This window comes from Cydia pomonella, chromosome 20 (assembly GCF_033807575.1).
Source record: "Cydia pomonella isolate Wapato2018A chromosome 20, ilCydPomo1, whole genome shotgun sequence".
Taxonomy (NCBI): domain Eukaryota; kingdom Metazoa; phylum Arthropoda; class Insecta; order Lepidoptera; family Tortricidae; genus Cydia; species Cydia pomonella.
In genome coordinates, this window is record NC_084722.1 from 15759180 (window position 1) to 15776198 (window position 17019).

Here is a 17019-nt window from a genome sequence, read left to right on the forward strand (position 1 = left end):
TTTTAATACATATAATAACCCAAAATGAATCCAAAAACGTGTGAAACGGAAAGTTCATTAAGTGCTCTGATGAAAAAAAAATATTCCTGGCTGTTAGACAGCATTGATAGCCTTAATTTTTGGATCTCTTTTGAAAAGTTCCTTAACTACCACGGTAATAGGTGCCTTTACCCTAATTTTGGGGCTTTGTTTCGTCCGCTACTTTTGATGCTGACTGTAAATCATTTAGTTCTATAAAGTAGAATATTAAGTACTATAGTTCTTTATTAGCTAAAAAAAAACAATCTTATCGTGTCTTTTTATTGAAAGTTATTGAAAAACGCTTTTTAATAATTAATTTATATTACTTATGAAAGCAAAATAATGGAAATGAATTATAATTGTTACATATTGCTGTGACTTATTTTTAAGTGTTTTTTTCTAATATTAAAAATAAAATAAAAACGAACTATAACCTAATTATAGGAAAGATCTGTTAATAAGGAAAAACAGTTTTAAAAACTTTTAGAAAATAAAATAAATTGTTTATTTAAATCATCACCGTTAAACCGACAAAGTGTCTAAGTTAATTAGTTGAACCGAATAAAAAACTACAGTCAAGCGCAAAATCTTACGACCAAAATAAGAGGTCAAGCGTAAACCTATAGTAATAAACCAACACAAAGCAATGATAGTTCCAACACGGGTACACCCAGCGACAAAAGCGTTCGTCATTACTGAATTTAAATAATAAAAAAACGAACTAGGGGAGATAGCGCGCTGTTGCATAAGTAATTATAACAATTATTTTTTGATAGATAATAAATTATTTTTGACGGGGCTTTGGGTTTTGATCGCGTTGTGTCGATTTGAATGGTTTTTTGGATATGATAAGCTGTAGCGGGTACTTTCGTTTTTATAAAATTGATCGTTTTATTTTTACTACTTTGTTTATGGGAAGTCCGGAGCTTTAGATATATCCCAATAAGCAATTTCGCGCTATTTAAAAAAAAGTTGTGATGGTCACTTAAAGTTTTGATTGGCTGAAATAGAATTATATATGTATATACTCGTACATTAGACATATGTCAAACCTCTTGCGTGACATTACAAATGTTTGACGTTGTCAAGCTGCGCGGTGTACAATACATGTAGGGTCATATTTAGGGTTTCGTAGTCACCTAGAAACCCTTATAGTTTCGCCATGTCCGTCTGTCCGTCCGTCCTCGGCTTTGCTCAGTGATCGTTAGTGCTGCAAATCAGCAATTCGGCATGAATACATACATTATGCAGTCTTTTTTTGCTTTAATGGCCCAATAGTGTGAGGTATCGTTAGATAGGTCTTTGAAAAGGAATAACGGTCTAAAAAATCAATTTTTTGACAAAGTTAATATTTTCGGATATAATCGCTTCGAAAGAAAAAAAATGTTATTATTTATTTTTTCCTTTATTTATTTTTCGTCTTAGGCTAGGTCATTTATAATATGAATATAAAAGTAAAATATAAAAACACTGACCCTTGATCCATCCACCTAGCGAGAGTCTCTCAAGGTCTTATTTATTTGATTATTATTATATTATAGGACATTATTACACAAATTGACTAAGTCCCACAGTAAGCTCAATAAGGCTTGTGTTGAGGGTACTTACACAACGATATATATAATATATAAATATTTATAAATACTTTAATATAAAAAAAACACCCATGACTCAGGAACAAATATCCATACTCATCACACGAATAAATGCCCTTACCAGCCCGGGACCATCAGCTTCGTAGGCCCACTCTAACTTTTGAACAATGGGTCCAAAAAAATATGAAAAAAAATTCTGAAACAAAAACTTTATAAATACTTTCAATGAAAACTATTCAGTCGTTTTTGAGTTATTGCAAAAAATCTTCTCTTCTTAGTAAAAAGACGCACAAAGCGCTGCAAAGGTACTCCCTTATGCTTGTAATGTACATAATACTTACTAATAGCCCCCGTTTGGCCTATTTTGACAGATTGGTAGCTAGGAAAGCCTACAATAAGCATGGCCCGACTTGCTCTTAGCCGATTTTGGAGCTCTTTAAGAATAAGAAACCATTTATTGCCACACAAAATACAATGTTTAACTTAAAAAAAAATTGGCGCGACAAAAGGAACGGGCTCAGCATACGCTGCGTCATTGTCAGCCATTTCATTACAAATTGACTGCGCAGCGCTGATTTTCAGTCCGTCCCCTTGTCAGAGGGCTCTTGTCAGACTTTTATAGGTTATTCCAGTTCGTTGATAGTATATATTACTTAGTATTTTTATCATCTTTATTTCCTCCTGCTTGCGTCGTATTCCTCAACATTGAGGGTCGTGCGTGACCTACCTTTTGTATCACTTTCCCTCGTATGATCTTTCTCCATCTGTATCTGTATCTAGTATGTGGCATCGGTAGCGGTGTGTAGCCATTGTGAACTGTGGAGACAAGAGCGGTGGGGATCTGGTCAGACCAACGTATTGGACTGCGCCCGCGTCCGGGCCTTTTCCCATCTACTTTGTTAAATCTACCAGACTACGGGAGGTGGACTACGGGAGGTAGGGAGGGAGTACTTTAAAAATAAACACTTGTAAGGTTTCTTATTTTATTTCACCTTCAGATAAACAAATCACAGTTTATTTTAATAACCGGCATAAACACGTATTGCCTATCTTGCCTATGCTTTGCCCATGAAATTCTAGAAAGAAGAGCGCTCTGATGCCGTCGTCGGTTTATTTAATAACTACTGGTTCTACCCCTTCCTCTGTTCCTAACCAGTCTTGAAGCAGTTTCCTTCGTAGTCCGATAGATGGCGCCTTCGAGCCATCGATTGTGGTATGTTGACATTAGTTGGTGTTTTGCGCTCCTCCGCAAGGTCCAGCGCTGCACTCGATTGCCAACATTTGTCGGTCACAATAAGCTTTTCGAAGTTGCCACCGTCTTCATCATATTTATTTAGATACCTATCTACAAGTCAAAAGTAACTTTGACTCCATCTTGTAAGCAATATTTTACGGTATCATTTTTTTTGCATACATTTAATCTCCCTTATTCTTTCTTGCACTTCTTGAAAATTAAAATGTGAAAGTTTATTAAATTGCTATCTTTAGTATACACCTTTAACATTTATAAACATTTATGTCACATGTTCACTTTATCAAAACTGATCGATGTCACAAAAAAGGCCAGGAACAAATAATATCGCGCACACACTTTCGATTTCTAAAAAAAGCGAATAAGAAATTCAAATATCGAACAGCGGTGTTCCAAAATGGCGGATATTTTCGACAGTTGGTCAGAGTTACGTCCTTTTGTCATTAATGTAAGGCAAGGTGTGCAAGTTCGTATGATAATATGGACGAGGGGCCTGTACTTTCATTTGTAACCCTTTTAATGCTTATCAATGGATTGCGTCATTTTTAAAGGGTTAACTAGAGATGTCTGAGATTCTTTGGGTCATTTTCATTTGATTTTCTGGTAAAATAAATAGTTAGCTGTTAGTTATAATTATTATCCAACTGTTTTAACCAAAATTGATAGCAACGATTTATCAATAATACGTATACCTAAATTATGATATTTATGAATATGTCATTACTTTACTATGGCATATTTATATTTACCTAACATAATATAAATTATAAGATGTAGTCCTAAAAAAGTGTAAAAAAATATTTATTTTAAACTTTATTGCGCAAAAACAAGTAAACAGTACAAAAGGCGGACTTAATGAATTGAGGCATTCTCTACTATTCTACTACCTACAGGGCAAAAAAGAAATTAAGTAAGGTGGGTGCAGTGTCAAAAAATTCCAAATACTAAGTCTAATAAATATAAAAACACAAGTATTAAAAAAATATACCAGACAAAACTTCCAAACAAGAACTATTAAAACTAATTTTGAATCCAAAACTTTATGACAATGGTCTCTATCACAGTGACGTAACAAAAAATCTGTCATCTCACTTAGATCTTTACATTACCATAGCTTCACATCTCTAGGAAACCATTATAAGCTTGAACTATTAACAATAGTAGTTACTATTGATCTAAAGACCATTTTCCACTGGTTAATAATGTTTTATGAAAGTAGTCGTAACAATGAAGTGTCACAAAAAACATGATCTAAATATAATAAGGTGTGATTTGAATGTGAAAGACATCTGCCGAGGAAGTGAGACAATGTGAATAAATATGGCCGCCGGTAGCTGAAGATCGGGTTGGTTGACACTTTTTTTATTCATTGTATTAAAAATATGTCAGCAACTTGAAAAAAAAATGATTTAGATACAAGCTTTTATCAATGACTGTACTTTTCTTTAAACAGTCGCCGATCTAGGCGACTCAATGATGTTGAGTTGTTTTATCACAGAGGACACGGTCTCCATCATCAGATCAGCTCGATGTCAATATTGACGACCGGTCTGGCCTAGTGGGTAGTGACCCTGCCTATGAAGCTGATGGTCCAGGGTTCAAATCCTGGTAAGAGCATATATTTGTGTGATGAAAACGGATATTTGTTTCTGTCATGGGTGTTTTCTATGTATTTAAGTATTTATAATTATATTATATATATATCGTTGTCTAGATACCTACAACACAAGCCTTATTGAGTTTACTGTGGGACTTAGTCAATTTGTGTAATAATGTCCTATAATATTTATTTATTTATTTACATAAATAAATGAATATTTGTACACAATCTTATACAGATCAACTTAACCCCACACTGAAAGGGTTCACTCACGGTACGATCCATTTTTACAATCCATCGTTACAGACCGATCAAAACGACGGATCGTCGTTTGTTCATATCGTTATCGATTTACTTAATCGAAGACGATATCGGAAATAGCAACAAAAGCCTGTGCAATCATGAATATCGCAACGATTAATCGCCATTTGTTTGGCTTTTTACGATCAACGATTTCATTTTTGTCTCATTTTTGACGAAGGCGCCGGCGGCGCTGCATCCCTTGATCGCGCATCGATCGTGACGACCAATTGTTCCGTGTATTAGCGCTGCATCCCTCAATCGCGCACCGATCGTAACGACCATTTGCCCCATGTGTGGCAATTTCGAAGCGACTGATCGTGCACGATTCTCGTCAGATTGATCGAAGCGATTAATCGTACCGTGAGTCAACCCCCTAAACAAAACTTGCAAGTAGGTACCTACTGGAAGTACTATAGGCGATTATATACAATTATACATGCTTTTTTACATATATAGATATTGACAATCATAACATAAGTAACTCAACAATACATATTCGTAATGAAAGTATTCCGAATTTCAGCTCAATCGAAATACCAACAAGGGTAACAAATTTACCTACTAATAACATTTTAAGGTAAATAAAATACATAAAAAAATTACCCTCTTCGATAATTTACGTTCGTATAATCACTTTAACATCAAAAATATACATATATGTATATTTTATGTTTATGTACATATATGTAACATAGGTAACATAACTCCATTTAAGTATTTTTCTTAGCACAAAAATGTATGATTATTCGTTATTAAATTTGTAACACTATTATGAATAAATCTATAAAGTGTGGTGTGGGTTTCTATAATATAACTAAGATACAAATAAATATTAGTAGCGGGTATCTAAAACAAAGATAACTTTATTTTTTGATTAAACTTTTTTTGCGTACTTTAGTAGTAAGAAAAGAGTAGCAATGATGGACGTACCCATAAATCATGGCATAACTCTTAACTAAAAAATATTAGCACGAAATTGAACCCATATCCTTGAAAATCAAATTTTAGAACAAAACAATAGGCATTTGAATTAAAATCAAACGACATTGTTTAAGCTGAGTGCATCTTGCAAGTTGTATGAGTGCATCGACACAGCACCCGCATCATCATGCGTTAATTGTTGCATTCGTGAACGTAGCCGTAGTAACTTATAGAACCGTCGCCAGCGTCCATTTTTTTAGTACAGTCGCTATCAAATATATCAGGACGGCCAAGTTGCTCACAAATATTTGAATACGTATCTATTATCAAGGCGTTAGAGTGCGTGTTCAGATATTTTTGAGCACCTCGGCTGCTCAGATAAATTAAACTGTAAGTAAATCTTCATCATCATATCAGCCTTTTATCGCACACTGCTGAGCATAGGCCTCTCTTCCAGTACGCCACTTATTGTCCCGGTCCTGAGCCAATCTCATCCAGAAGTGACCCGCAATCTTCCGAATGTCATCCACCCGAGCCAACGGACGCCAGGGGCGTGGACTAACGGCCCGAGTCGAAGAATGGGATACTCTAACGATAAGTTCTGGTTTAGATAAGTTCTGATTTAGATATCGTTTGTATGTCGTATTTGACAGAAGCACCTCGATTCGAGCAACCAATGTCACTTTGAAGTTAGAAATATTGTAGATAGATCTTATTGGGATCACAGCGGAATCGAAATAAATGTCAATTTTGACGTGTCGTTTAGCTATCGATATTTTAATGATCTTAAACGTGTCTTAATCATTCTTCGAATCAGGCCGTAAATCTTATTACAAAGGTATAAGATCTACCGGGTTTTCTGTCTTTTCGCCGAAGTTTTATTGGCAGAATTTCACTTGCAATATTTCGCAGATGATTTACTTTGGTTACCAACAATTGGAAAATTTTCATTATGATAACGTTTTACTTTTGAATGGTCTCGTAGCTAACTGGTAGCTATATGATCTGTGCTGGTAGGGACCCTGCCTATGAAGTAGGAGGTCCCTGGTTCGAATCCTGGTAGGTAAAGGCATTTATTTGTTTATTTTTCACAGATAAGTATTCCTGAGTTACATGTGGTCTATGTAAAACTTGAATAAGTTTTATTTATATCTTATATCTTATATCGCATTTTAGTACCCACAACACAAGCCTTATTGATTAAATATAAAATATTGTCCCAAAACATGGTTTTGCCAAGTAAAAACAAAATAACATTTTTTAATTAATTATTATTGGGAAATAAAACGTAACACGTAACTGACTTGTAAAACCGCTTTTCAAACATTTTCAACGAATTATTTCGGCGAGAATTTCTATTTTTCTATGGGGCAATAACATACATTTTTTAAATTTGCCGCTTTTTCTACTGACGAAAATGACTTGACAGACTAAGTATGTAGTTCCATAATTTTATTTTCATTTTTATGCCACGTCTGTGACTTCTTAGCCCTAATATTTAATTTCACATTAAAACCACATTGAGGGCATTTTTTTGAAGAATATAATGACGATGATTAAGTAATAACTAAAACAATGACTCAGCTATGAGGGCGTTTTGATCACTTTTATAGACTTGCTGGCTATGCACAGTCAGAACCAAGCTAAGTTGGCAGCGATTTTGATAGACCAGACGGTAAAAGTGTTAAGTAAAAGTCATAATTAAATAAATAAATAAATATTATAGGACATTATTACACAAATTGACTAAGTCCCACAGTAAGCTCAAGATGGCTTGTGTTGAGGGTGCTTAGATAACGATATTTGTAATATATAAATATTTATAAATACTTAAATACATAGAAAACACCCATGACTCAGGGACAAATATCCATGCTCATCACACGAACAAATTTTCATTAATATTATTTAAAAAAATGAAAAAAATAATAATTATATTATTTAAATTATATTATTATATTTTAATTTCATTGTAGTTATAAAATCGCTGCCAAATTATCTTGGTCTGTTTATAATTATGTTGTATTTTTTTCCAGCACACGCTCTACGTCCAACAGACTGCCTTAAGTACCATGACCACTATCAAGTATCTAGGAAGCGTACTGGCCAACGACGGCACCATAGACGCTGATATCACAAACCCAAGTGGAACCGGATGGCAGAAATGGAGAGACCTAACTGGAGTGCTGTGCGACACTAGAATGGCAGTACTGGTCAAAGGAAAAGGTTATGAAGGAGTGAGACCAGCTATGACTTATGGAGCGGAATGCTGGCCCTTGAAGAAACAACAAACCGACAAGCTTCACGTTGCTCAAATGAGAATGCTGAGGTGGTTGTCAGGGGTTACACTTCTTGGTACCCAACCGGTATATTCGCGGCAGTCTCAAAATAAGGCCTATACCTGAAAAGCTGGAAGAAACACGACTTCGCTGGTATAGTCATGTCATGAGGAGGCCTGCCGACCACATGACAAGAAAAGTGCTGGAACTTGAACCAAAACCAAGGCATCGCGAGAGATCTCGAACTACGTGGATTTCCGGGTTCTCTGCCTTTTCGCCGAAATTGTATTGCCGAATTCCACATGCGAACCAACTTTTCGCAGAAGTTTCATTTGGGCGAATTCCATTTCCCAACTTTACATAATCCAACCTAACCTGCGAAATAATTATTTGGTAAAAGTTTATTCGGCCAAATGAAAGTCTGCGAAAAGTTGGTTGGCAAGTGAAATTCGGCAATACAATTTTCGGCGAAAAGGCAGGATGCGGTCATACGGATTTCCGCCATAAAGAAAGACCTCAAAAACGCCAAAATCGACCCAGAGATGATCCAGAAACCACTCTTGAATTTAAGGGTTAGGAGAGCAGACCCCAAATAGAGATGGGAATAAGGCCTGAAGAAGAAGAAGTTGTATTTTATCTCTTCGAGAGGAAAAGTTAAAATAACGATACCCGCCGATATCTGGGAATAACACTAGATAGAGCGCTAACCTACAGGGCGCACTGTAGAACACACGCATGAAAGTTAGTGCGCGTAACAACTTGCTATGTAGGCTCACTTCAACAAGCTGGAGCGCAAACGCGCACACCTTGCGTACCGGACTAGCTCTGTGCTTTTCTGCTGGAGAGTTTACCTGCCCAGTCTGGCATCGGTCCCCGCACCGGCGTGCCTCGTAACCGCCGCGCTTAATGACACCTGCCGCGCCGTCTCACGCTGCCTCAAGCCGACCACAGGATAACATTTAATATAATAGAATAATATATTTATTTCAAGAATTTGGCATTACACAAGAAGCAGTACATTGATCATTTCATTGCTCATTAATTTTTAACATAACACTGGACACTCAATTTACATGAAGGAATGTAGGCAGTCAACTATTGGAATGAAATAGTCCCGCTTTAAGACGTTTGAAGTAGATATAAAAAAAAATTTGAAAATGAAAATGAAAATATATTATTAAGTACTTTTTTTTAATACTACGTCGGTCCAGAGGAATTACATGCGCGTTGCGGACCCTTACATCCTACTACAGACACAAAAACAACTCATTTGTATTATTTACGACAACTCCAAGTATTGAAACTCCTTACAAAAATTGAAATCGTCCCAATAACCAAGACTGTAATCCCCCTAAATCCATACAAACCCATACAATACTACAAATGTACAAAAGTACAATTTCGGTAATGCAAATAGCTATGGCATCATAAATATCGAACTGCAACTTTAACAGTACCACTTGCTTTTCTAATATCAACCTTAAGGCGGAGTGTTAGAGGTGTTGGTGGTGGCAGATATAGCGTGGGCGGCTTAGAATGTTCAACCCTTACGAAACCGCGATGTGCATTTCGATAATAGGTGATAGAGTAGAGAGGCACAGAGGCGGGCGGGGTGTTAAAAAAAAATGGTATGTCAAAATAATTACAAAAGAAGCGCTGGTGGCCTAGCGGTAAGAGCGTGCGACTTGCAATCCGGAGATCGCGGGTTCAAAACCCTGGCTCGTACCAATGAGCTTTTCGGAACTTATGTACGAAATATCATTCGATATTTACCTACCAGTCGCTTTTCGGTGAAGGAAAACATCGTGAGGACACCGGACTAATCCCAACAAGGCCTAGTTTACCCTCTGGGTTGGAAGGTCAGATGCAGTCGCTTTCGTAAAAACTAGTGCCTACGCCAAATCTAGGGATTAGTTGTCAAGTGGACCCCAGGCTCCTATAAGCCGTGGCAAAATGCCGGGACAACGCGAGGAAGAAAAATAAGTCAAAATAATTACAAACTGCGACGTAAGCATAGATCTACAATGTAGGTACCTATTAAATTTCCTGTCAAATATCAAAAGTGTGACCAAAATTGGAATAATGTCAAGTTTCATAGGAATTAAAATAATAGGGTTGTTTCCATCTACAAATCTTAGGGCAGAATTGTATCCCAATAAATTCTTTTGGATTATAAGAACATGATAAACTACTTTTAGGGGACCTATAATGACCATATTTTTGTAAATATTGAATTTAAAATATCTTTTGGCACACGTCACGTGACCAAATTCGAAACGGCATTGAAGATTCTGATGACGTCACAACTCTCGGATTGACACTGTTGACAGTTAGGCGATAAACAACAAATGACAAATGTCAGTTGACAGTTCGTATCTTCTACGTGTGTATGTAGTTATGTGTCAAACCGTAAATTGTGACGTCACACAATTTTCAAAGAGCGTTTTGGGCGCCAAAGCATCTGTCAAAATATATTTTGTTAATTTAACATATTTAAAGCCGTTTTTAGTATAAAAGTTGAATTTTAGCGCAACTTTTAGTTAATATAGAACGTAATACAAGCGTTTCAAAAAATTGGAAACAACCCTATTGCGCAATTCAAATGATATTATTTGTCAAATATGTAATGGCGTAGGTACATTGGCTTTTATAACAGTATTTTCCAAGATATAATCACCCACCGTATCCCCTGAATACAACTCTCAACAATCGTACTCTCTAGTCCGCTAACCTTACATTTTTGTATAACCAAGCGGCCGCTAACTCAAAAGTGGTCACTTTTTTTTTCATTTGTAGTCTGCCTCTTTTGCACTCGTGAAATATTCATATACGTCATGGCTTCTCTTTTGCACTTTTCAGTTATATTTAAGCATAAGCGTCATTCTAAACCTGATATATAGAGATAGATCTCTCTCTCGAAAGAGAGAGAGTTAGAGAGAGATATATATATCTATATTATACTTGTATAACGATAGTCATACTCTGTAGTCTCTGTGCCCCTCTACTCTGCGCGTTATCACGAATATCAAAGATTCAAGATGTTGCCCGCCATGGATTATTGAACCGCGCTCTTTCGCATTTTTAGGGTTCCGTAACAACCGTCTAATACTTACCAACATAGAACATCTAGAATAGATAGGTAGATGTGTTCATTGCAGAAAGTTGCGATAAAGTTTGAAACATTCTTGGAAATATCAGGAACATTTCAGAGAAATAGAAAATTTCAATTAACTTTTTTTCTAGTATCACGTCGATGGCAAACAAGCATATAGGTTACCTGATGATAAGCAGTCACCGTAGCCTTTGGACGCCTGCAACACCAGAGACATTACAAACGTGTTGCCGACACTTTACTAAAAAATGACAAGTTTTCGAAATATTTCAATGTGAAAATTTTGTGATTTTGGAAATCTTTCGACGGCATATTAGTAAGACTATCACTACTAGACTACTACTAGAGTACCGTGGGACTAGACGCGGACTTGCGTTTCACCCTTACGTCGTTACTTTACCACTGATTCTTTAGCACTAAACGCTACGCATCCAGCTTTATCATGCGTACGGCTAAGGAGTGGAATTCACTTCCTGCAAATCTATTCCCAGTCCACTATAACTTGGACCTTTTTAAATCGAGAGTGAATAGACATCTTTTAGGTAAGCATGTTCCATCCGAGACTGCATCGGCACTTTCCATCAGGTGAGATTGTGGTCAAATGCTTACCTATTCGGAATAAAAAAAAAAAAAAAAGAATAGAGCACAGATAAAATATGCCATCGAAAAAGCCATAAGATTTGCAAAAATGTAACTAAACCAATTTATTTTTTAACACGCTTTTATTAGGTCGACCTGCATGTAACTAACCATGTAATGGAATCTAAGGTAGGTAACTAATTTAACCATCTTCCAAGGATCGTAGCGTCATGAAAATTGGTGGTTGTATGTAGTTCTGATGACAATACAATAATATGGTACTGTCAAACTGATCTGATGATGGAGCCGGAAGATATGGACTGAAACTTCATGATGGAACATTGTATCATAGCTGTGTTTGGATTTGTTGGAAAAGTCTTGTAATGAACTTTGACCACGATTAGGTTTCAAGGACTGATGATGAAGCCGGAAGATAAGCACTGGCATTCCATGATGGAATATCGTATCATAAGCGTGTTTTTCTAGTGTTTTTAAACTATTAATTTATTATTACTTGTTTTTATTAACAGCATAAAAGTACACGCATACCATTATTTTTTAGATACAATAATAGTTCATAGAAAACGCCAATCGACACTTAATTAATGTACCTATAGAAATTGGTTTCTCGAACTTTATTTCTCGACCACAAAATCTCGATTATCTCGAGAAATAAGGCATAATACAACTTAGGTTTTTCTTTGCCCTGGGGTAGTGGAGACAAGGCAAAACAAAATCAAGTAACGTGAATAGCCGATGCAAAAAAAAACCTGACCATAAGCCAATTTTTAGACGTCATAACTTACAGTTTTAGGCGTTGGAACTTACATATTTAAGCGTCAGAACTTACAGTTTTAGGCGTCAGAACTTACAGTTTGTGGCGTCAGAGCTTACAATTTTAGGCGTTAGAACTTACATATTTAAGCGTCAGAACTTACAGTTTGTGGCGTCAGAGCTTACAGTTTTAGGCGTCAGAACTTACAGTATTAGGCGTCAGAACTTACATATTTAAGCGACAGAACTTACAGTTTGTGGCGTCAGAGCTAACAATTTTAGGCCTCAGAACTTACAGTTTCAAGCGTCAGAACTTACAGTTTTAGGCATCAGAACATATATTTTCTAACCTTCACCCAATAATCACAACGTATTAAACATTTTTTTTTTAATCAAAATAATATTTATTGACAATAACAATATACATAATGGATATATACAGATGATTAACATAACTAGCTTATATCTAAAATAGGCCCTTGAGGCATTGTACCAAGGATGCTGGCGACATTTCCTCGTTGTATCGCAATATTAAACATTAACTACTTATATTTAACCCTTAACAAGCACAATGACGTCTTTAGACGTCACCCTTTGCATCATAAAGGGCATAATAACTACAATAGTTTGGGAGACACGTGCGAAGTACAGAACTGTTTAACGAAGGGTCACGTCCAGGAAGTAAGAAAGGGTTAACCTTTGACTATTAGAGGTCTTAAGTACAAAAATATAGGACCCTTTGGATCGATAGGTTTGACGACCAGTTTGGCCTAGTGGGTAGTGACCCTGCCTACGAAGCCGATGGTCCCGGGTTCAAATCCTGGTAAGGGCATTTATTCGTGTGATGAGCATGGATATTTGTTCCTGAGTCATGGGTGTTTCCTATGTATTTAAGTATTTATAAATATTTAAATATTATATATATCGTTGTCTAAGTACTCAACACAAGCCTTATTGAGCTTACTGTGGGACTCAGTCAATTTGTGTAATAATGTCCTATAATATTTATTTATTATTTATTTATTTATAAAACCGTAATATGGTTAAGCGAAACATGGTATTCGGAAGTTATGTAACTTAAGTAATTAAGCTATTTTCATTAAAAATTAATGAAAATAGCACTTAATGTGGATTTAGAAATCTTGAGGTAAAAAAATATAAGATCACCACTATTTATTACCTAAGTTACAAAACTTCCATAAACCGTAATTCGCTTAAATATTTAATTGTAATGTGATTTTTAGAACAATACCTTCATCTCTGATTTTGAGACAAACCAACTTTGCAAAAAATCATAATTTACTTAAAAAAAACAATTCGCTACTCAATAGAAAAACTCAAAAAAAGTTACCAGTATTCAAAATCTCCTAACGAATTCCATTGAAAAAACCCTTCCAATGAATACGTTTAATTAACTTTTTTAAATCGCGAAAAGATTATTAATTAATCAAACAATTAATAATGAATCGGCAACACTCGGCGTGTCGGATCGAGGATAAATATTCGAGAGAGATTTGCATAAGAAACCGTTTTTTTAATTTTTTTCACGTCGCGTTCACTTTCCGATTTTTGATGACAGCATAGTATGGATAAGACTCTGGAGTGGACTTTGGAAACTCGAGTGGCATAAAATGTTCACTCAAACGGGTATTGAGTAATTTTGAGCTTGTTGTATACTTATGTACATAAAAATGCTCTTAATAATATAATATTTAAGATTAATTTAGTTCTATTTTTGTTAAACATTAGTTACAACTCGAATTCAAATGAAAATCATTGTAAAAAATATTGTTACAGATATGATATGATAGCTAATAAACAATTAAATATAGGACATTATCACACAAATTGACTAAGTCTCACAGTAAACTCTCTAAGGCTCGTGTTGTGGGTACATAAACAACGATATTATGTAATATATAAATACTTAAATATAACAAAACACCCATAACTCACAAATAAATATCCATCTCATCACACAAACAAATGCCCTTACCAGGATTTGAACCCGGGACCATCGGCTTGATAGGCAGCTGTTTTGTGTGTGAAATTTTCATAATAAATTGATACCAAGAAATTACTTAATAGGCCTTGGTGTCCTAGAATTCAAACAAATCCGTTAAACCGTTTCGCCGTGGTTGATGAAGGAACATTATGTTTAAACATCCAAATATTTAAAGATGAAACACATCACTAATATTAATCAGTAACAACTATTAGGTATTGTGAGACGAGATTGCCAAAAATTATAAAATGATGACATTAAATACTATCATTTATTGCGCTAGCAGCTGATATGTTTGAAGTCGGTGCTAAATACAAATCTTAAAAGCGCAAAATGTAATACTGAATGCCAATTTTCTTGAAGTCGGTTAAAATCAGGAGTGTATCCACACATTTCTCTCTTTAACCCTTCTATTGCGTGGGAGACATCGGAGGGATCGGAACAGATGTTTTTAATATTCAAGAAAAAGACGCCCCTTTACTAATGTTTGCCTTCGGCTTTTGTTCCCTTCCTGCGATGACTCATCAGCCTTTATGGCTCTGATTTTAAAAATACAAAAGTAAATACAGTACAAAACAGTTCAATTAAACAAAGAATACAATAAAAACTCGCTGTACTAAGACAAATTAACATATCTGATTAAAAAATATTACTGACATTTGGGCAAAACCCCTGTATTCTATTATTTCCTTTCCAGTGACCACCAGTTTGACACTGACATAATTATAGGTACGCTAGCGTCAGTGTTGACACTCCTCCTTTCGGCTTTTCCCGGCTCCGTTCGGCTCTGCATTGCTCCGAGCAATTATTAGGGTTGGCACATCTTGACGTCCCTATACGTGCACGACCACAGATAAGATAATGACTTGAATTTTGACAACCCTAAATGACTGGAAGGGATAGTGCCAGACATTAGAAGGGGACAGCATAATTCCCGTCGTCCTCCCTGAATTACTGTCAAACTTCGGTTTTGTAGGAAGTGTCATTTCTGTACGTCATTTCTTTGCATCTCGCTTAGCTAAGCAGATATTAATGATTATGGCAGTTTGTTTCTTTTACACTCACTAAGACGTAATTAGAGTGACAGAGAAAAATGCCCGCAATTGACGAACTTCGAATTTCGCGGTATTAGCCCTGATTTCTTGTAACTTCCGTAGCTATCTACTGTGTAGGTATACAGTCGAAATCCGGCATCCAATATCGGCATTGAAATCAAATATTGGTCCTGAATACCGGTGTTCCGGAATTACCGGTATTGATATAGACCATTGCAAAGTTTTTTTCTGTTTATATCATATTTTTGGGATTTGGATTTTGCATTTTATAAACAATACAAAATTATTGTGTTAATAAATAGTTTCATTGGGAAAAAAGTGATTTTAGGTCGAAATATTTATGTGTTCACAACAATCGGGGTTTCAATATATATTATTTAAGTAAGATAAGATAAGATAAGAATTTCTGTTATTAGGTTAACGATACAAAAACAACCAATACATACCGGAATTCCGATATTTCAATATTGATCCACTTCCATTCCGGTATCGCAACATCATAAAAAATCGGACCGATATTCCGGTATTTCGGAATTCCGGGATTCCGGTATTTATGCCCTAGATACACTAATGGCGACTCTACAAATGTCAGTGACTAAGATCTTTTGTTATAGGTATAATTACCGATTCGTTGTGAAACTAAAGAAAACTGCGATTATCTCGCCTTGCCCAAGACCACGATTACTATTCAAATATTAAAATTTGCCAACAGACTATAGGGCAATTATGAGACGCAAGTTATGAACTTAAGACACAATAAATAATAGTACTACCGACTACCGAACAGAAATGACACTTCCTAAAAAACCGAAGTTTGACAGCGATTCAAGGACGAATTGTGCTGTCCCTTTCTAATGTATGGCACTATCCCTTTCGGCTATTCAGGGTTTTCAATATTCAAGTCATTATCTTGTCTGTCGTCGTGCACGCATAGGGACGTCAAGTTGTGCCAACATTAATAATTGCTCGGAGCAATGCCCGAAAGTAGGAATGTCGCTCCACTGCTTAATGCTTTAAATAGCGTAAATCAATAAGTACTTAAGGCTGTTTTATGATCAGCATGGAAAAATCAAGAAGTGATCAACTCGAAGGTCCACTTTAACCTAAGGCTGTCCCTCCACTAAGGTGGAGATGAGAGGGGAGAGGAATCAACCTCAACAAATAGCATCTCCTCTCTTCTCCGCTGGATTACAACTAATGCTCTCATCTCCGCTCATCTCTGCCTTAGTAAAAAGACAGCCTAAACCTATAAATACAGTCAGTAAAAGCTGGCTGGCTTTTTATTTAATGACATTTTCTACCTTCAGTATCCCAATATTTTCTCGATATTGCACTTGAATTGCCTGCCTTTTTTATTGCAGATATTAAGAGGACAAACAGAAATTGTCGCCGCTCTCGGGCTCCAAGCACGCGCTGTAATGTCGTCAAGTTGTCATTGAGTCGCCATCTACCCGGCAACGCTCGACGCACTAAAGATTTTCCACAAACACCATGCCGCTGTCGCCGAAACAGCATGATGTCAT

At 36.0% G+C, this 17019-nt stretch overlaps 2 long non-coding RNA genes across 2 annotated transcripts in view; one reads left to right on the forward strand and one right to left on the reverse strand.

The window, feature by feature from the left end:
• Window positions 1–13438, forward strand: part of LOC133528863 (uncharacterized) — a 173051-nt gene extending 159613 nt beyond the window's left edge. Inside the window, exon 2 of the long non-coding RNA XR_009801066.1 lies at window positions 13386–13438. This is a non-coding gene — a long non-coding RNA (uncharacterized LOC133528863). The remainder of the gene's footprint in view (window positions 1–13385) is intronic.
• The window catches only part of LOC133528862 (uncharacterized), a 455073-nt gene that overhangs the window by 279941 nt on the left and 158113 nt on the right, over window positions 1–17019 (reverse strand). The window lies entirely within an intron of this gene.